Source organism: Cupressus sempervirens, chromosome 2 (genome assembly GCF_028749045.1).
Source record: "Cupressus sempervirens isolate cs-2001-9-10 chromosome 2, ASM2874904v1, whole genome shotgun sequence".
Classification (NCBI taxonomy): domain Eukaryota; kingdom Viridiplantae; phylum Streptophyta; class Pinopsida; order Cupressales; family Cupressaceae; genus Cupressus; species Cupressus sempervirens.
In genome coordinates, this window is record NC_143119.1 from 326,370,400 (window position 1) to 326,393,728 (window position 23,329).

Below are 23,329 nucleotides of genomic sequence, written 5' to 3' on the forward strand. Positions count from 1 at the left end.
GCTAGACTAATGAAAAGGAATAGGTTGAGAAGTGATACATATTTTTTGAGCATGCATAAGCCTAAGAAAGTGAAAGATGCCTTAGAGAATGAAGACTGGAGTAAAGCCATGAAAGAAAAGATTGATTAGATTGAGAAGAGCAAGACATGGAATTTAGTACCTAGATCGAAGAACAAGAATGTGATTGGAACCAAGTGGGTGTATAGAAACAAGTTAGATGAAAATGGTGGAGTCATAAGAAATAAGGAAAGATTAGTTTACAAGGGGTATGCACTAGAAGAAGGAATCGACTATGGAGAAACATTTTTCCTAGTTGCAATATTGGAAGGAGTAAGATCTCTTCTTTCTTATTCTACATACAAAGGTTTCAAAGTTTATCAAATGGATGTGAGGTCAACATTTCTGAATGGTATATTAGAAGAAGAGGTTTACATAGAAAAACTTGAAGACTTATTGATCCGAACAACAAGAACATGGTATGTAGACTACACAAAGTTTTATATGGTCTAAAGAAAGCCCCAAGAGCATGGTATGAAAGGCTTCACAATTATATTGTGAATATTTTTTTTGAGAAGACTGATGATAACAACAATCTATACTTGAAGACAAAAGGAGGTTAAGGTATTTTACAAGCTAGGTCAACATTTCTGAATGGTATATTAGAAGAAGAGATTTACATAGAACACCCTAAAGGACTTGTTGATCCAAACAACAAGAACATGGCATGTAGTCTACACAAAGTTTTATATGGTTTAAAGAAAGCCCCAAGAGCATGGTATGAAAGGCTTCAGAGTTATCTTGTGAAGATTTTTTTTGAGAAGACTGATGATATCAACAATCTATACTTGAAGAAAAAAGGAGGTAAAGGTATTTTACTAGCTAAATTTTTTGTTGATGATATCATATTTGGAGGTCAAAATGCATTATGTAAGAAATTTGCAAATGAAATAAAGAAATAATTTGAGATATCTATGTTTGGAGCTCAAGTTCTATGTTGGTTTCCAAGTACATCAAATGAAATATGGTATATAAATCACTCATTCTAAGAATGTGAAGGAAATATTGAAAACTTTTGGTTTAGAGGATTTAAAACTAGTTAGCATTCTTATGGTGACATGACACAAACTATCAAAGAATGATGATTCTATTGATGTGAATCAAACATTTTATAGGTCTATGATTGGTAAGTTGTAATATGTAGTACACTAAAGACCTGACATTCCATTAGCTATTGGAATTGTTACAAGATTTTTTGCAAATCCTAAGGAGAACCATTTGATGGATGTTAAGAGAATTATGAGATATATGAAAGGAATAGAAGGCTATGGTCTATACTACAAGAAAAATGACAAATTTCAAGAGTTAAGAGACTATACATATGCTAATTGGGCTAGAAACATTGATGACAATAAGAACACAAGTGGTAGTGCATTTTTCTTAGGAAAGAGATTGGTCATGTGGACTAGCAAGAAACAAAATTGTATATCTCAATCTACTGTTCAAGCTGAATATGTGGCTACTATAGTAAATTGTACAAATGTGGTATGGATCAAACAACTACTCAAAGGTGTGAAAGAGGACATCATTGAAACTATGGTACTTGATTGTGGTAATAAAAGTGCTATAAACATATCAAAGAATCTTGTGATGCACACAAAGACCAAGCATATTACAATCAAGTAGCATGACTTGAGAGAGTTGGTTCAAGACAAAGAAGTGATGATGGAATATGTGAACACAAAAAATTTGACATTATCATCAAGTTTTTCTATTAGCGACTCACACTTAGTCAAATGGTTAGCAACTACTAAGCTTATCTTGTAGTTTATAGTGTTAACTAAGAAATTCAAGTTCTATCAAGTTCTACAATTGCTACCAAGTTCCATAATTAGAATTTAGTTCATACCAAGTAGTATCTACTGACTTGATAAGTTATAGTGCAAACTCTGCTTCATAGTATTAACCAAGTTACATAGTGTCAACTGTGGTCTCCAATGTTTACCAAGTTTGCAGTATCAATGATATGAATCCAATGTTGACTGAGCTAGGAAGTGTCAACTAGGTGATTCAATTTATACCAAGCTTGTAGTGATAGTCTTGACTGATCCATGTAGTATCAACCAAGTGATTTAGTTTATATGTCAAGTTTCACAATATTCATCGAGTCACTAGTGCTGATCGAGCTCAGACTACTTTGAAGTGACTAGTATGAACTAAGATTCTACATCTACTAAGTGCATGATGATGCTAAGTGTTGATAATGTTTGTCAATTATCAAAACCTCACCAAGTTTGTCTTCAAAACTTGAGTGCCAATAGTTGAGCTGACTTTCTATATTTTGGTGAAACTTGTATTATAGCCATCTTTGATGAATTGTAATTTTGACTGGTATCTATGAAATGTATTGTATCACATCCAAAAGAGAATAGAAATATATGTGTGAGACATAATCAAAGAAGAAGTGCAAAGTAAGATGGCTACAAGTAATATAAGGAGCAATAAATATTTATCTATCACAGCAAGGTGATTGTTACACTTCAAAGGAATCTCAACCGCAAAATCAGAGTTGTAGATCAGAGAAAAATCACTGATTCATCCTAATAGGTGGAATAGTTAAATCCTTTCACAAGGTAGACTTAATAGTCTTTTGAAAATCTCTTTATAGAGTACACACTTCATTGTATGTTTTGTAAACCCTTTAACAAGGTGGACCTAGTAGTCCTTATTGCTCCTAATAGGGCAGATCATCAGAAGTAATTAATTGTAAGCCTTAACCAACCAACTTTATAATACTGTACTAAAGCTTGTGGGTATCATCCACAACCCAATTTTACTTTCTATTTGGAAGGTTTCTGGGTCACCATATCTTATGTCAAAGTGTTATGAATGTTTGAATTCTTTTAATTCTTTCATGCATGCAATTAGATGATAATATATATGAAGGATTAATTGGTAAAATAAGAATAAGTTTTATTTTGTTCTTGATTCACCCCTCCCCTCTCAATAACCTAGCCTATCCTATATTTCCAACAATTGGCATTAGAGCATTATGGTTCTTAGAGAAGAAGTATAATAGGTTGAGCAAAGATTAGAGGCAATGGAGGTACACAAGATAGGCAAGGCTATTGACAATGAAAAGTTGGTTTTGGAATTGGCTATTAGGCAACTAAGGAAAGAAAAAGAGAAACTCTCTCAATCCTTGAAAAGAAGAAAAGATCTTGCAGTAAAAATAAATGAAAATCTCTACACTAAAGAAAGAATTGAAGATATCTATCTTGAAAGAAACTCAGATGAAGCTGATGAGGCAATCAAAGACCTATTGGAAAAGAATTGCAATCTTCAATAAGAAGTTAGAAAACTAAAAATAGAACAAGAAATTCAATCAGTAAGATTATGTGAATTCATAGAAGAAAAGAACAAAGTCAAAGAAGAGATAGAAGGAAAGAACAATAAAATTCAACATCTATCCCTTCAACAAGAAAACTTCATTGATCAACTTACAAATGAAAATGAAGAAATCATGAATCTAAGACCAGAGAATATTAAACTGCAAAATCATCTAAACACTAAAAAGAAAACCAATGAGATGATGATGAAATTTCAAGTAAACATGAATAAGTTGAATGAGAAAAGTCAATACAAATAAAAAGGAAAACAAGGAATAGGATACGGAAAAGAAGGTGAATCATCCAAGCAAGGAGCTTGAAAGAATCAAAGGCCTACTTGCAATAACTGTGGTAAGTTAGGTCATACATCAAACTGATGTTGGAGTAATGGTATAGAAAAATTCAATAGAAAGTGCTACAATTATAATAAATATGGCCATAGAGCAAGTGAATGCAAAGAGAAACCTAAATTTGAAGGTAAATGTCACAAGTACAAAAAGCATGGGCACAAATCTTCTAAATACAAAACCAAGACATTGAACCTAACAAAATAGATTGTGAAAGCTATATTTGGTTGGGACTACAACACATGCTGTAGATTCCATTATTGTGGAGAATTTGGGTAGGTTGGATAAAATTGTGTAAAACATCACATGAGGACAAGAGACACCACTAGAAGATGGTTTATTTGTATAGAACTTGGACATCTTGCCAAGAATTGTATGAACACTGGAAGGATAGAAGATGAAAAGAAAGCCAAAGTTGAAAGTATGAGAAAGTAGATGAGGCAGCAATAGATTCCTAAATATTTTGAGAATGTAAGTTTGAGCCATGAAGCACATGTCAGTCAAGACTTGGGTGACTCAAGCATTTCAACTTGATCTCTCAAAGGGATGACTAGAACAGAGACTCTAAAGGAGATATCTTACATCAATTTCAACTAGCTAGAAGGAAAGATCCATATCAACATTGAAGATGCAAAGGGATAGTCAAGTGACTAAGGAAAATCTAGACCTTACCAAGCTAGGTCAGGTTGCAAGACCGTATTGAGCAAGGTCAAGATACACTAAAATATTTTGTGGATATTGAGCTATGAATGTCTCTACTGAGCATTAAGATTAAACCAAGTGTAAGATAGTCTATCACCAATTGAGTGATCTGTGTGTTTGTTGTTGAAGATTTTATGTAGTCATAAACCCTACCAAGCAAGGTCAAGATACACTAAAATATTGTGTGGACATTGAGCTATGAATGTTTCTACTGAGCATTAAGATTAAACTGAGTATAAGATAGTCTATCATCGATTGAGTGATCTATGTGTTTGTTGTTGAAAATTTTTTTGTTTTCATAAACCCTACCGAGCATGCATCTTCTAGTAGCAAGAACATTAAAGGATCTAAGACGTAGTTTCAAGGAGTCAGTTGGAAGGCACTAGACTTCAAGTTGAGTTTGGTAATTTTAGAAGCACTTGATCCAACTGGAGCTTAGTCATAGATTCCACCAAAGTTATTACTTGTTAATGATATTCTTCACATTTTTGCTATTAGATACAAGATATTGGAACCCTAGAGATGGATGGGACTCTTAAAGAGTTATGTATGAATGGTGTGTTAAAACTTGAGCATCAACATTTGGAGACCAAGGGTTTGACACACATTCCACATATGCCCTGAGACTTCTAGATAAAATGGATAAGGTTTATCCTTAGCCATGTACACAATGGACAACTATGGTTGGAGAAGCCTATTTAGATAAAAAAGAAAATTATTCATCAAATCAAAGGACTTCCAATGTTGAACAAAGACAAGACTACCAAAAATCTCAGTCGAGTAGAACTAAAAAAAAAAACTCTTGCCAAGTGGGATAGAAGAGGTATGAAGATCAGAAGTGTGACTAACATGGAGCTGAAATTTGTATTTCATGTGATAGCTCAAAATATCTATAGCTCTAGTAATCTCAATAGTGTGTCATGTGAGGTAGTTGATCTAGCTCTCAAGGTGGTGAAGAACAATATGTCCTTTGACCTTGCTAAGCTGATGCTAAATCAATTCAACAATAACATGGTCATCATCAAAACTTCAAAGAATAACCTGTGTAAGTTTGATTCACTCCTGACTTGTTTATTTTTCTTTGTGCAAAAGTTTTTCCCTTCAAAAGTTATAGTAGTATGGAGAAAATATGTACCAATATTATGTTAGATTAATGAATAAACAATAGAGATGGGCGAGAACTTTATCAGTATCATAGATAATTATTTTGATTCATTCAAGGAAAATATGAATATTAGATATATAATTCCAATGAAACTTGTAGAAGATTACAAAGATGATGTTTGTTTCATGGTAGACTGTGACAAAGTGTAAATTCAAGTAGTCAAACCTACAGTGGTGTGGGTTAAGCCTCTAACATATGAGGTTAACATTGATCACACCAAGGATATCATTGAAGCACTATTGAACAAACCTGTAGATCCCAAGGCCACATATTTTGGTACTTTTGATGAAGCCAAAGCTAGAATAGAACTTGAAATTAAGCTTCCTCAAGCAATTAGTTAAGGAAAGAAGAGGATAGAAAAACTAAGGCAAGAAAGTTCTACTCTCCTATTGACAGAAGGAAAATGAGATTATATTGAAGAAGATGATGCAGATGATGAAGTAGAAGAAACAAAGTCTGAGGAAGAAGAGCCTATAAGAAAGAAAGATAAGGTTATCATAGCCAAACCTAAAAAATCACCCCCAACTATGTTTACAAGAAGGTCAGTTAAGAAGTTGAAGTTAGGTGAAGAAGATACTAAGGAAATTATTTTCAAAAGTCTCCTCCTACACTTCAAGAAAAGTTGAAGAAATTTGAAGAAGGGATTGGTACGGCATGTTTTAGATTTCTCAAATATGAATCAAGGATTATAGACAAGAAAAGGAAAATTGAGGATGCTATTATGAATAAAATAGGAATGTGGAAATACTCTCCCGATGAACTTGTACAAAAAATTCCCAATGAGCTTATGCAAGAAATCAAGCCAAGATGGGAAAATGATAAGAAAACTATAAAAAGATATATTTTAATAGACTCTAAGGTAGATCATGCAGAGTCTTAGTGACAAATAGGTGAAAGATTCCATGAAGAATATTGAATAGAAGTTCACTCTCAAAATGAACACATGCATGATTCTTCTAAAAGATATAGAATTGATAGTGAAGTCAGCTACACCTACATGGAAGAATATCTACAAACTTCATCAACAGAGTGATTTTGTTCTTTATATTAGTGACATAGATGATGAAGATGAAAAGGAAGAAAATGACAAAAATGAAGAAGAAGATGTAGAAATAGTTAATGTAAATCTGGATGATGAGGAGCAAGAATAGGAAGCTACTGAGGAGAATCTCCCTAAGATTCAGAGTATTGAGGAAACTGATCTAGAGAAGATTGCACAACAATTGTGGCCTCATTTCCTCACTCTCTGAGCAAAGATTTAATGTCATCAAGCTCAAAGAAAGCTTCTTCCAAGTTGGTTGTGGAAACCACTACAACACCATGCACCCAACCAATCTCTACACCTATTTAGTTGAGTACCATATTGACTAAAGTGATCAACACTTCATCTACTGAGTAGCTAGTGCTTCCTCCATCATCATATATGGCTACACAACAACAAGGTATTTCTACTATTAGTGCAATATATACTTTTTTTGCTAGCCCTTCTATTTCTATTTTTGTTACAATTCCAAGTGTGCAAATAGTAAGTACAAAGGCAGTTGAGAGAAAGCCTCAATTGAGTACTGAAGTTTCAAGAAAGGGAAAAGGTAAAGAAGAAGACATTGATCTTGATGAGGATATAGTTATCCTAAATTAGGATATCTCTACTCTAAATCCTAATCAAATGAACATTGTAGGTGAACTATTGCAAAAGAAAGCTAAGCAACGAAAGCTTAGAGAAGAGAAAAGTAGAGAAAACCAAGTGCTTGAAGATGTGAAGAATATACTTGTTGATGCATTAAGTACTAAGGTTGATAGTACTCAACCTATTTTGGTTTAGTTAGCAGAAGGTGTCCAAAAATTCAATGAAGATCTGAATGGACAAGAAAAGTTGTTATAAAGAGCAAAGAGGAAATTTGAGAACAAAGTATTGGAGCAAGTTGCACAGGAAATTGCAATAAACTAAGTAGAATTATCTACTACTCTCATCTCATTGGAAACCTCTGCAAATAATGTAACTTCATTATTCAACAAGTTATTTGATACATCTATCTTCACTCAAGAAATCAAAGATAAACTATCTAAGATAGATGAAGACTTGAAGGAAAGTGCACACCAATTGTCACTTGATGCAAACTATAGTTCTACTCACTACTCAAAGATTAGATTTATAACTAATATGGAAGCATAATTTATTAAGGGAAGAAGCTAGGATTAGGGCTGCACATGTAGACATCTAAGGAATGATTGTCCCAAACATAGATGCATTGCAAAAACACATTGCACATGCCAAAACTCTCATCCATGATAATAAATTCTCCATAGCTGATCACATGATAGAATTATCTACAAAAGTGTATATTGCATTGCATGTAAGAAACATTTTGAAGGTACATTCTGACTTCTTGTCACATTTTGGCATTACCATGTAGCATACACCTTCGACATTCATGTCAAAAAGGGGAGAAGATGTAATATAAGATGTGATATATATAAGGAGAGAAGATGAGATATAAAGGGGAGAAAATAAAGATATGAGATATATTTATATAGTGATTAAAGTATAATATGTGATATATGTATGGGGGAGCAACATAATATTATACAAATACATGTACAGTTTATCAAAAAACATCTCTTACAATTTTTTTTTTGAAAAATCTCAAAAACATAGTATGTTATCGAGTTGAGGACACAGGATGGAGATAAAAGAATGTTTTGAATTTAAAATTTTGAGAATTTAGTTTTGATTGATAAGTGTTTTTGTCACTAATACCAAAGGGGGAGATTGTTGACATTATGGTCAAGTTTGTTTATTAGTGACTCACACGTAGTCAAATGGTTAGTAACTACTGAGCTTATCTTGTAGTTTACAGTGTTAACTAAGTAATTAAGGTTCTACTAAGTTCTACAGTTGCCATTGAGTTCTAGAATTAGTATTCAGTTCATACCAAGCAGTATCTACATGAGTTGATAAGTAACAATGCAAATTGAGCTTCATAGTATTAATCGAGTTACACAGTGTCAACTATGGTCTCAAGTGTTTACTAAGTTCACAATTTTAGTGATGTGAATCTAGTGTTGACTGAGCTAGGAAGTGTCAACTAAGTGATTCAATATATACCTAGCTCACAATGATAGTGTTGACCAAGCCATGTAGTGTCAACCAAGTGATTCAATTTATATGTCAAGTTTAATAGTATTCATCAAGTCACCGGTGCTAATCAAGTTCAGACTACTTCGAAGTAATTAATGTGAACCAAGATTCTATGTCTACCAAGTGCATGATGATGCCGAGTGTTGACAATGGTTGCCAAGTATCAGAACCTCACCAAGTTTGTCTTCAAAATCCAAGTGCTAGTAGTTGAGCTGGCTTTGTGTATTTTGGTGAAACTTGTATTGTAGTTGACTTTGATGAATTGTAATTTGGATTGGTATATATGAAATGTATTGTATCAGATCCAAAAGAGAATACAACTATATGTGTGAGATATAATAAGAGAAGAAATGTGAATTAAGAAGGCTACAAGTAGTATAAGGAGCAACAAGTATTTATCTATTACAACAAGGTGATCATTACACTTCAAAGGAATCTCAAAAATTAAATTAGAGTTGTAGATCAGAGATCAGTCATTGGTTCATCCTAATAGGTGGAAGAGTTAAATCACTTCACAAGGTAGACTTAATAGTCTTTTGCAAATTTCTTTACCAAGTGCATACTTTATTATATGTTTTGTAAATCCTTTAACAAGGTGGACCTAGCAGTCCTTATTGCTCTTAATAGGGCAGATCATCAGAAGTGATCAATTGTAAGCCTTAACCAACCAAATTTATACTATAGTACTAAAGCTTATGGGTATCATCCCCATCCCAATTTTACTTTCTATGTATCATCCCCATCCAAATTTTACTTTCTATTTGGAAGGTTTCTAGGTCACCATATCTTGTGTCAACGTGTTATGAATGTTTTAATGCTTTCAATTTTTTCATGCATGTAATTAGATCATAATATATATGAAGGATTAATTGGTGAAATAAGAATAAGTTTTATTGGTTCCTGATTCACCCCTCCCCTCTCAATAACCTAGCCTATCCCATATTTCCAACAAAAAGAACAAATAGCTGATATATTCCAAAAATATTTACCTAGGGATGTACATGAATATCTTAGAGGTAAACAAGGGATGATACCTTTATCCAAAGCTACTTAAGAAGCACGAGTAGTACCCTGCATCAACTAAGCTAAATGTTGTATCTTACAACTTGATGCATGGATTTTACTTTAGGAGCTGCCTAAAGTAATGAAGGAGTTGAGTTAGAAGATTTATAGTCACATGAAAGGTGATAGAGGGAGAACCTAAAATGATTATATCTACATATAGAGATGAAAAGTCTTTGGTATTGTTGTGAAAGAGGGAGATATAAGAAATGAGGGAGATATAATAAAGAGAGAGATAAGTATCTAAATATCACAAAGAGGGAGAGTTACTGTAATGAGGGAGAAAAGTATCTAATAAGGGAGATACATTGAAGGAGATTGACAAAGCTCACATTACCCTATACAGAGGAGGGAAATATATTGATAGAGGGAGAAATTTCAAAAGATATTATTTTCTTTTTGGTATTGTTGTTGATATTGGTTTGCCATCCATGCCAAAGAGGGAGATTGTTTATATGAGATTATTTTGAAGTGAAGAACCTATAATGAAACAATCATTATTTTGTCAATGATGTCAAACTTGCTACCTGCTAGTGAGACAATTAATTTTTGGTTCAAAAGCTATCATTTAGTTGATTAATGAAGAGGATTTGAAAAGAGGACATAACAATTGCACCTAGAGAAAGGTTGAGTTATTTGGCATGTAAAAGAAGCACTAAGACCAAGTAAGACATTGATACTATAGTGTATTGTTTATCTAATTCAAGCTTAAAATGAAAGAATACTCAAGTTAAGACTAGAGGAAGATCAAGTAAGAAAAATGCCTAGCAAGCCTTGCTAAGAAGTCAGTGCAAGTCGAGTAGAAATCAATACAAGTTGATTGAAAATCAAGAGGTACCAAGTACAAAAGAAAAAAAGTGAAAGCCAAGTGAATGTTAGTATATGTTGAGTAAAGTTTAGTTGGTGTTGAGAATTAGTGAACTTTAGTGTCTTCCAAGTGAATTTTAGTATTTTTTCAGTGAAATATAGTATTTGCCAAAGGAAAAAGTGTTGGCCGAGTGACAGAACAATATAGAAGTCGAGTGACAAAAAATAATGTTGAATTGAAGATTTGACAAATCTGAGCTAACTATTTTGATCTCTTGAATTATGTGAAGTGTGTGAAAGATAACTATGATGAGCTTGTGTCATAGAATTCAAGGGAAAATGTTTTGAGGTGACTACAAGGAAGATTGTAGAGGAAGTTTTTCGAGGAACCAAATAGAAAAGTGGGTAGATTCATTGAATGCTACCTAGTCCTACCTAACCCTAAAATGGATGATTTTAGTTAAGCAAAAAAAGGTCTAAATTCTCTATTTATAGAAAGAGATGGTCATAAGCAAAGGTTTTCATGTTTCAGAACCTAAGGAAGAAAAGGAGTCTAGGTTATTGCTCCATTCAATGGCCGAACAAAAGAGACTGTAATTGGCATACAAAGCAAGAAGGATTAACAGTATGAATTCTTGAAGGGTGAAAAAACTATCAGAGTTGAAGAGTATGAATGCCAAGAAGAATGGAGGACTAAAACAAAGATCTATAGTTTGCAATTGAGTTGTAAGTTTTTATCAAATCAAGTCCTACTATTACTTTCTAATAATTGTACCATTATGGATAAAATCCTTTGGATTAAGGTTGACCTAAAAGTCATTTGTAAATCCTTTAACTAGGTGACATTCTAATGGAAAGGTCTAAAGTCCTTTAACAAGGCTCACTACTAATAGGGTGATTAAAATCCTTTAACTAGGTCACAATTAACAGTGTGTATTATAGCCTTTAATAGGGTTTGCCTTTCACAGGGCATCATTTATAAAGAGTGAGAATGAGTAGCATGTTACCAGTGGTTTTTCCTAACTTGGGTTTCCACATAAAATTCTTGTGTCAAATTGTGTGAATGTTCTTATGGTGTTTCATGTTTACATTTCTACAAAGTTGTTTTGACCTAGGATAGTAACCTACAAAGTTTAAGTATTGTATGATCTAATGGATGCATGGATAACAAGGTTTTATGAGTTTGAATTTGATTAGTACTGAAAAGTTTTATTTGTACATATTGACCTTGGATAACTTATTAACCCCCCACTAATTTATTTTAAAGAATTCCAACATTTGGCTAAGCAAGAATCCCTTCCGACAAGTAAGTTTTTTGTTAAGTCTATTAGCCAAAGAAGACCAAAAATACTTGGGAGGCTTGAGACCAAGATAAGAAGTGAGAAGACTATTAATATCACACTCAATGATTCTATAAATCTTGAGTTATCTTTCTTCTATATAATTGAAGAAGTAAAGAGAGATTTTGTCCTAATCGATGAGCTAGCTAGTCATAACAATGTAGAGCTAAAGAAAATCCTTAGACACCTTAGCTTCCCATATGGATGGTTGACCCATAACAACCATATCATTAAATAATTCTTATGAGAACACACTAGATTTATAGAGGAAGGTCTCAAAACCATCAAATATCCATCCATCACTTTAGAACTAATAAACCTTCCTAGGGATTTATCCATAATGACAAAAGTAATTGGAGAAATATGATCTGCTTGATGAAGGCCTTTGAAAGGCTTGAAAAATGTGGGTGAAGAGCCATTAACAATAACCACCACATAAGAAGTAATAATGAGCTGGATGAATATATCATAGAATCAAAAAACTCTGAGGATTTTATATAAAAAACATTAGTCCACATGATCATAAGCTTTGGAAAAATCTAGCTTGAGAAGAAATCACTGATTGTTAGAATTTTGAACTGAATGAATCACTTCATGCACTTTAATGACAAAGTATAAAAAAATTTCTTCCAAGAAAAAAACCATTCTATTGAGGGGAGACAATCAATGGAAGAATGACAAGAAATCATTATGTAAGAAATTTAGAGAATGTTTTATAAATGAAGTTGCATAAGCTAATGGGCTTAAAAGAATCCATCACATCAATCCACTATTTTTTGGGAATGGGAGAAATAAAAGTAGCATTAAGCTCTTTAAATAAATAAATATATCCAAAAAATTCCTTAACAACATCAAAAATATCAAAACTAACCATGCTCCAAAAAACATAAAAGAAGAACATAGGAAAAACACCAAGACCACTAGATTCCTCACCTTCAAAAGAAAATAACACTTTTTTAATTTTATCAATTTTAGAAGTCATCAATAGATTATTAGCCCCATTATCTAGAAGAGAGGGAATACAACCAAGGAGGAAAAATTGAGACCCATTATTAAGGTTCGTGTCTTTGATCAACAAAGAAAAGAAAAATTCCATAATAACTTTAGAAATATTTTTATCATTCTTCATCCTTCTATCCCCTAAAATAATATTCAAAACCCAACTGACAACTCTGTGCTTAGTGGTAGTCATATTAAAAAATATAGTATTCCTATCTCAAGACTTGATGCATAAAGATCTCGATCTATACCTCCAATATAATTCCTCTTTGGCCACAATATCATGATACTTGACCAAAATGTCCTTATCTTTCCCTCTATAATCCTAAACTTCCCTTTCCCTTTGGATAGTCATTTGGATATCATCAAGATCAGACTTAGTAGACAACTTATGTTGAAAAATTTCCTTAAAAACCTCATTATTCTAAACCTTCACCCTATCCTCAATAAAGTAGAGTTTGTTGGCCACCAAAAACATGGTCAAGGCATCAATGTTTAGTTTCCACCATTCTTTTATTTTAATCCAAAGATTTGGATGTTCCATCAACATTCTCTCAAATTTAAAAGGGAATTTTCTTATCTATCAATAGGTTGTCCACAAAGGAAATGAAAAAATGACTAGAGCCTACCTTTGAAATAGAGTCTAAAGAATAGAAAAACAAATTAAACCATTTACAAGAGATCAAAGCTCTATACAACTTAACTTAAATGAGATCCTAACCCACCTAATAATTTGAACAATTAGAGTTATCCCCCTCAAGATCCACATCCATAAAAGCTTGTTGGTTAATAAATTCCATTAGATCTAATATTCTACCTAGTTAGGATTGAGAGTTAATTCCACCAAAATTATCACTATCCTTAAGTGACAAATTAAAATCTCCCATTATCGACCAATGTTCATTTAGGAAACAATGTTTATAAATTTTTCATCTTTTCCAATAGTTGAATCTTCTTGATTTAGAATTAGGATCATAAATATTCAAAAAAACCCAAGAAAATTTATGTCTAACATATGATAAAATCTAATATAATTAATGTTACTTTAAGAAATTAATATGTCACCTTGAACGAAATATGGTTCCAAAAATTGTTGCTCCTTGTAAAGCACCACCAGAATTAAAACCCACAACTTTTCCATTCTAGAACAAGGAATATTGTTCTATTTTTCTTCCATTAGTTAGTTTCTTGAATCAAAAGCACATCCAATTTATGATCTAAAAACATTCCTAATAATATCTTATTTGAGAGGCATTTAGTCCCTTAATATTCTAGGATATAATCTTTATTTCTTATATGGGGAGAAAACCTTTTGGATGCTAAGCTGCTTCTCATCCACAATTTCCTATCTACTAATAGTATCCCTAACAACCTTTCTAGATTTTCTTCTTGGTCCATTATTTGTACCACCAACATCAACCTTTAAAGAGTTACGAATCACCATCTTTTTGAATACTAGTAGGGGGAATTCACTTTTCTTTCTCCTACTCACAATGGACCTTTGAAGTGACTCAACATGACAAAAGAGGAAATCATCCACATCCCTATTGGCCTCATTTTCTTCCAAAGAACTAGATAATACCATTTTCAAAATAGAAGAAATATCATCACCAAGAGAGTGATAGAGAGATGAAGGGAACCAGAAGGAACCATCCAATATGTTGTTGGTAAGATACATGTGAGGTATCCATGGGGGGAGGGGAGTGAATCAATACCTAGTAATTTTTAAGATTGAAATATTTTCTTCACATAAATTGATAGACTATCAAAAAACTTAAACCAATTATTCATTTTGTGTAACTAATTACATTTTTGATAGTCAATGTATTTATATGATGTGCAGTAATATAAAGTAACCTAACAAACAATAAAATCATAAACACATAAAAAATAAATCTTAGCATTATAAAACCCTTGGTCAAAGGGGAAAAATATGGTGGGGATGATAACCACAACTTATCACTATGGCAAAAAGGTGTCCTATTAAGAGCTTACAATAATGTCATCTTCTGAATGGCTATACTCTGTTAAAAGTGTCTAATGCCCTGTTAAGAGTATCAACTATCCTATTAAAGACTACTCTATTAAGAGATTCAATCCCACTAATACAATGTAAATTCACCTTTAATTAAAGGATTTACAATGAGTTTTAAAAAAGAACTTGTAAGTCTTGTTAAAGACCACCTTGTCAAAGGATTTTACAATCTTGTTGACAAGCTTGTTATGTATAAACAACAATAAACCAACCTGTATTTTTTCTTTCCTTTATCTTGATAGGCCCACTTTTATCTTTATTGTCTATTCACTTTCTGATAGCTTGAAACACTATTCTCTATTTTGATAAGGCCATGGTGATGGTTCCCACTTTTTGGCCAAGTTTGACGCTAAAATAGACATTTTAAACAAAAACTTCATTTTCAAATGCATATTACTAAAAGAACATAAAGAATTTGATAATGATGTAAACTAGTGGTTTTTAGAATTTTCTATCTAGTTCCTAATAATATTTTAATTTTTTTTTAAATACTTTCATTTGAATTCCATTTTCCCATCTCCTTTGAGAAGTGGTTTATACGAAAATTGACACTTTCAAAAAGTGATGGGTGTTTTGATCAACATTTTTTTAAAAAAAGTAACAATTACAAAATTATTTCAAGGCAAGAATAGTAACATCAATATCTAGCAAATTTTGTTGGTTTTGTTCAATTTTTGTAAAAAATTATAGGTTTTATTTAGGGATAAAGTGACACTAATGATAATTTAGACATAGGTTACTTTTGATCAATATACTTGATTTGCATTTATTGATATATTTTTTTCTTGAATTAATAGAAAGCTTATACACATAGCTTTTATGATCATATTTAAGAAAATAAATTATTCTTTACTTTTATATTTTTCCCAAAGCTTGAAATGGAGATTTTTAAAATGTCAAAAAATCTATATTTAATAAAACTAAAAATAAAACATTACAATAAACAAAATATATGATAAAAATATATTTATTGGAAAGATTATTGAAAGAACAAAATTTTTCCAAATTTAGTTTCATAATTTAAACTTATTTGGCCCTTCTTTGAGCCCTCCAAAGAGCCAAAATTGAAAGAAATTAAGAACAAATTTGGAAATTTCCATTTTTAGATGCTTCGAAGCCCTTTTTCGAGTCTTCTCCCAAAGAGGCTTCACATGAAGCCATCAAGGTGGTTTACCATATTTTGACAGGGCTTCGTACGAAGCCCCCTGTGGTTGTTTCTTGACCATAAGGGTGGCCATAGGGGAAGGCCTAGGAGGGCTTCTAATGAAGTCCCTTGGGTAGTAATGGGGCTTCAAGTGAAGCCCCTAGAGGATAGGGGGCTTCACATGAAGCCCCTTGGGTGCCCTTTTGGATAATTAAGGGGCTTCACTCAAAGCCCCTAACTACACTCTTGGCTTCAAAAAGCTTACTTGTTGGCCAAGAGGTATTCATACGAAGGTTGCCGACCAAAAATTTTAAATTATTATTTTTAGATTGATGTTAAAAATAATTTTGCCTTCATTTTTTAAATCAATACAAAACAACCAGAAAAGGAAGTTACTTTTTTTGAAGAAAAAGGAAGAAGTTGTAAATGCATTTCCACAATCCATAGTACTAATCCTGTGCTTCTAGATTTTAATTGTGTGTGTCTTTTTAGAGCCAACATTACAGGTCACACTCTGTGAACCATCATCAAGGTAGAAGAGCAGAAAGGAAGAAGACTAAAGACAATTTGAAATATTTTGATAGTTTTTTGAAGATTGAAGATAATCCAAAATATATTAATTTGTTGGAAATCAAAGATGGGATAACAGTAAGGAAGAGAAAGTAAATATGCAAGAAATAGATCACCTAGTGTAGAACAGAGAAATCATGAATGCTTTTTAGCAAATTATTGCAAAAAAAGAAGGCATGGACATGTGTAAATTCATATGGACATGTATATTTTCAATTTTATAATCAATTTTCTAAATTTATTCATTTATATGCACATAGGTCTTAACAAACAATCAGAAGATGAGAAAATACATGTTGAAGAAGATTTGACTCGCAACAATCCAGGACATGACAATCCAAGACATAATAATCCAAGACATGATAATTCTAAACATGAAGAAATGGAAGTTGGAGAAGGGTCAGGATCAATTTTCCAAATTGGTATGGATGAATGCATAAGACTAGCCAAAAGTGTAAAGAAAAATATCACTCATAGAAATTAGATCATTTACTTACAATGAATGTGGATAAATTGAAATCATGTGATGATATTAAATTGTTAAGTCTTTCCAAAAAAAGAGTTTTGAATAAGATATTAAAAGAAATAAAAAGTAAATTTGATGTTTTGGAAACACTTGAAAAAAATCAAGTACTTGCTCATGTTCTTTTACAGGAAAACTTGGAAGAGTCATTAAAATTTTTAGGTGTAGACACAACATCAAAAAAGAGAAACTTTTGTAACATTGAAAGTGATATTATTCAAAATGTTAAGAAAGGTTTGAGCTCTATAGGGAAGAAAACTTAAAGTAAAGATAAGAGCACTACAAGAAGAGTTATGTTACAATCTATTCTTAGTAATAGTATACCCCAAAAACAAAAAAATATCTTCAATTTCATCACATATTGGTTTTAGTAGAAAAACCATATCAAAATATATTAAGAGGAGAATGGTTTTGGATGATAGCACTTTGGAAGGAAATTGGGCAATTATGTGTAGAGCTCCTTGATGTGATAGGATTGATGATAGAATTTGGTAATATCATTTTGGAATGATAATAGTCATCCTTCATCAAATACTAGAGATGTTGTTAGACATAGGGTTAGTCCTAACCTTTATGAACATCATACAAAGCATTGGTTGGACATAACACAACATGAAATGTGTTTCTCATTTTGCAGTTCAAATCCTCATATAAAGATTGGGCAGACATTATTTGAAATATTGAAACCATATTAGGTTAGGAGAAAAAAAGTGTTCTAAACTTGTTTTTGTCATTATCATATTGAATTTGATCTCCAGTATCAAGTTTATAGAAAAAAATATAGAAGAAACTTTTGGTTATAAAAATGCCCCTCCTAGTAGACAAAGCAAGTTTATCTTATCTGTTTTATATGACAAAATAGATGATCATGTTGGTCAAATTAATTACATTAGAGGAACATGTGACACATGTTCTAATTTGGCTCTTTTTCCTTTGCATAATGAAGATATTGATATTAAAAATTTGATAACTTGCGAGGGTTACAATTATATAGGTCTATGGACTTGGGGCCACTTGTTGTTATTGATACACTTAATGGAGATGAAGATGAGAACTTTGATGACATTCATTTGATTTCTAATAATTATAACCATATATCTAGACTAGTTCGAATTGGTAAGTGAACTTTTCAAAATAATAAATAAATAAATATATATGAATTAAAGTCACAATGAAAATTTAGAGCTCACATATACATGTATGATATTTATTGTGTGTAGGTGAAGTCTTTGCAGTTATTACTAAGCCTAGAAATGTAGGAGTTAGTTATTATTTATTGTGTTGCACTATAGAAAGGATGAAGTTAATTGAACCTGAAGAAAGTGATGGAATGTTATTCCCTACATGCATATTTTTGAAAGTGATGGAATGTTATTCCCTACATGCATATTTTTCATATATATATATATATATATATATATATATATATATATATATATATATATATATATATATATATATATATATATATATATATATATATATAAATTGTGTGCATTTATTATTAAATGATGAATTTATTTATTACATGTACACATTAAATTAATTTTTAAATGCATGGTCTACAGGTTTAGTTGTTTTGTAGGGAACATATCTTAGCCAACACAAATTAGTGAAATATGGAATTTATTTTGTTGATTACCAACCTGACAATAAAGTGCTTCAATATAGTCACCATATTATTGCTACATCCAGTTAAACATAAAGGTGGATGTCATAAGTGGAGACTAGATACTGAGGACCAAGAGAGAATATTAAATGTTCTCCATGATCTTGTGGAACCACTTGGAACCACTCGACATATCTCATATTTGTAGCACTTACTTAGATATTTTATATTTCTAAGACTTTCTACATTTAATACTTCATATTTATAGCTCTTGCTTAGATATTTCATATTTTATATTTCATTTAATACATTTTAAATATGTATGTTCATTTCATGTAGCTTAGGACAATTATATGTCTAGACATGTGCACATGCTCATTTCATACATAACTTGTACAACTTATATCGAATGTATGTATCTGTGTCCATTTCATGTAACTTAGGAAAATTATATGTGTACACATGTGTACATGTTCCTTTTATACATAACTTGTATGACTAATATCGAGTGTATATATATGTGTTCATTTCATGTAACTTAGGAGAACTATATGTGTAGACATGTGTACATGTTCATTTCATTCATAACTTGTAGAACTTATATCAAGTGTATGTATGTGTTCATTTTATGTAACTTATATGTGTATACATTGTACATGAACTCAATAATGTAACTTAGAACTTATATCAAATTTTACATGAACTCATTTCATATTACACATACATAGGACTTATATTGAATACTTACATGTTCATTTTATATGAAACTTAGGAGTTTATATGTGTTCATATACATTTTCATCAATCATGTCTCTTTTAAATAATTTTCATCATGCATTTTAATGTTGAATCATGTACATTTAACCATAAACTAAATACATATATAATATGTCTAATCATAAATTGAACCAATCATGTACATGTCTAACCATAAACTAAATACATATATCACATGGACCATAATCTAGAAACATATATCACATTTCTAATCATAAATTGAACTAATCATGTACATCTAACCATAAACAAAATACATATATCACATGGTCTTGGAAGGATTGTTGGGAAACAAGATACTAAGAGGGGGGCATGGGGTGAATCAAAATCTTAAACTTTTACTTACAAAACCAAATTACTAAATTCACACCCAATTCATCTCATATCTTAAATCTAACATTAAAACTATAATGTTGAAATGCAAATTAATAAATAAAATCCATAAGAGATTCAACACATAACAAAAATGATTTGGTTACCCCTAAACCCTTCAATGTAAAGGTAAAACTGGGGTGGGGATGAAACCCACAAATCTTCATTGTTGCAATAATAAAGCTAACTTGTTAGGGTTACAATGTTTGATCATAATATATGATCTACCCTATGAGGGTCTACCTTGTTAAAAGCTTCAAGACTATGAAGTCCTACCCTATTAAAGGATTTCAGACTTACAATTAAGTAAGGACTCTAGTAGGAGGTTTACATATAGACTTGTTAGGATCACTTGGTTAAGAGATTGTTCTTAATTCAATCCTATCAAAATTGATTTAGTACCTGATCCTTGGTTTTCTCTACAAGCTGATTTTGGATCTCCTCTATACAATGTCTTGATCTGATCTCTCAATCTGATATCTTCTTTTAGTCTTTCATTTCTTCAATTGCCCTAGTCTGATATGATTCTAGACTTAGACTTTCTTGCTCTTTTCTTTCCTTATCTACTTCTTCACTTGTGACACACACACACACACACACACACACACACACACACACACACACACACACACACACACACACACACACACACACACACACACACACACACACACACACACACACACACACAAGCATGCATGCACACACATGCATGCATGCACACACGCACACACAAAAATTATAGGGTTAGAATCCTTCTTAAATAGACATTCTTCGAAAGTTCTAGATCTCAATCAATGGTTTACAATTCATCTTCTTTCTCAATTTCTTTTTGATTGGTTGATTTATATTCCTCAAGATAATTACCTTCTATGATGACATGTAATCTCCATCTTAATTGACTCTATGAACATTAAATATCATATAGACATCATCCAAAATTATTTACATAGTTGTTTGTACAATTATAAAATCATATGGCAAAACTGAACTATTCAATGTTTGAATGTGTTGACACTCAGTCAACATTAATATTCACATTGGCACTTGACTTCTATGTACATGTTCTTCTCTATTTTCTTGACAAGAACTATCTTTTGAATTTACTCTATCTCTACTATAATATCTCAGATTACATATGTGCTAGGCCTCAACTAAGGTGCTCGACAACCATTGACTTGCTCAACATGTAATACAAAATACACAAATCCTTCATTATGCTTGACCTTTACTAAATGACTTGGTCTCATTGATGATCATTCAATATTGCTTAGTAAATGACTAAGTGTTTGAGCAATAATAGGAAACATAGGCTTAGAGATCAATACATGGACCATAAACTAGAAACATATATAAGATGTCTAATCATAAATTGAACCAATCACGTGTCTAATAAAAATTGAATCATAAACATACATGTGCAAAGATCAATACGTATATATAAATGTCAAATCATAAATGTATATGTCTCAATAAGATCAATGATAAAAAAAACATGTGCACATGTCCTAAACTAGAGAATCATCTAGACAGATATGAACATAGCCATCCTTTGATCAAGACTCATGAGGATCATGTATTTGTGGAGTATCAGTTGAGCTTTGCAAATTAAAATACAACAATGCATTAGACATATACCTGTATATATACATGGGAACTAGTTTCAAATATTTGTACAAATTTAAATGCATTGATGCAAGTGCACATGTATCTAGTATTGAATTGATTTAAATTTCTGTTTTAAAATCACCTGACCAATGGTAAGGAGGGAGAGAAAGTGAGGAAAGAGAAAGTAAGGAGAGAGAAAGTGAGAGGAGAGAGGAAGTAAAGAGAGAGAAAGTGAGAAGAGAGAAAAAGTAAGGAGAGAGAAAGTGAAGAGAGAGAAAGTGAGAAGAGAGAAAAAGTAAGGAAGGAGAAAGTGAGAAAAGAGAAAGTAAGAAGAGGGAGAGAAAGTGAGTAGATATAGAGAAAGCGTGAGAGAGAAAGAGATGAGAGTGAGGAGAGATAAAGTGAGAAGAGAGATAAATGAGAGAAAGTGAGAAGAGAAAGAATGTAAGGAGATAGAAATTAAGGAGACAACAAGTGAGAAGAGAGAAAGTGAGGACATAGTTCAAGGAGAGAGAGAGTTCAAGGAGAGATAGTGTGAGGAGAAATAAAGTAAGAAGAGGGAGTAAAGGTGAAGAGAGAGAAAGTACAAGGAGAGAGAAAGAGATGAGAAAGTGAGGAGAGGTAAAGTGAGAAGAGAGAGAAAGAGAGGAGAGAGAAAGTGAGAAGAGAGAAAGAGTGAGAGGAGAGAGAGAAAGTAAGGAGAGAGATAATGAGAAGAGAGAAAAAGTAAGGAAAGAGAAAGTGAGAAGAGAGAAAAAGTAAGAAGAAAGAAATTAAGAGAAAGAGAAAGTGAGGAGAGAGAAAGTGAGAAGAAAGAGAATTTAAGGAGAGAGAAAGTAAGAAGAGGGAGATAAAGTGAGGAGAGAGCGAAAGTGTCAGGAGAGAGAAAGAGATGAGAGAGTGAGGAGAGATAAAGTGGGAAGAGAGAGAAAGGATAGAAAGTGAGAAGAAAGAGAAAGGATAGAAAGTGAGAAGAGAGAGAAAGTGAGATGAGAGAGTGACAAGAGAGAAAGTGATAAGAGAGACAAAGTAAGGAGAGAGAAAGTGAGAAGAGAGAGTTCAAGGAGAAAGAAAGTGTGAGGAGAGAGAGAAAGAGAGAAGAAGGAGAGAACGCAAGGAGAGAGAGTGAAGAGAGAGAACACTTTAAAGAAGAGAGATAAAGTGAGGAGAGAGAGAGTTATTCTAGATATTAGGTAAGTTTTTTTTTTTTTAATTCATCTAGAGTTTTTTTTTTTTTTTTTTTCTTTTCTGCATCTAATCATATTTTTGGTTTTTATTATTTATCTACCTAGCATTTTATATTTCTAAACATATTATTTCTTCCATTGACTACAATTTTGACTATCTTTTTCAATATTTTCTAACATTTAAACTAAAATACAACATATAAACATAAAACTAATTAATGTACATACTAAAAATAATGAAATACCCATAAAAAATAGCTAAATATTCATTAAAAACAACTAAACATTCATCAAAAACTACTAAAATTTCATAAAAAAAAACTAAATATTCATTCAAAACAACTAAATAATCATTAAAAATAAAAAAATGAACATACCTCGTACACTGAATGCTCGAAGAAGATTGAAAATGGTAGGCTGAATGATGATGCAACTAAATACGTCACAAAGTTCTCTCTAAGCCCTGCTGCAAATTCGTCAGTGTAGCAATGAACTGAAAAATGATAAAAGGACAATTATAAAGTCAATTTTGATGATATTTTAGGGTTTCAAGAGGC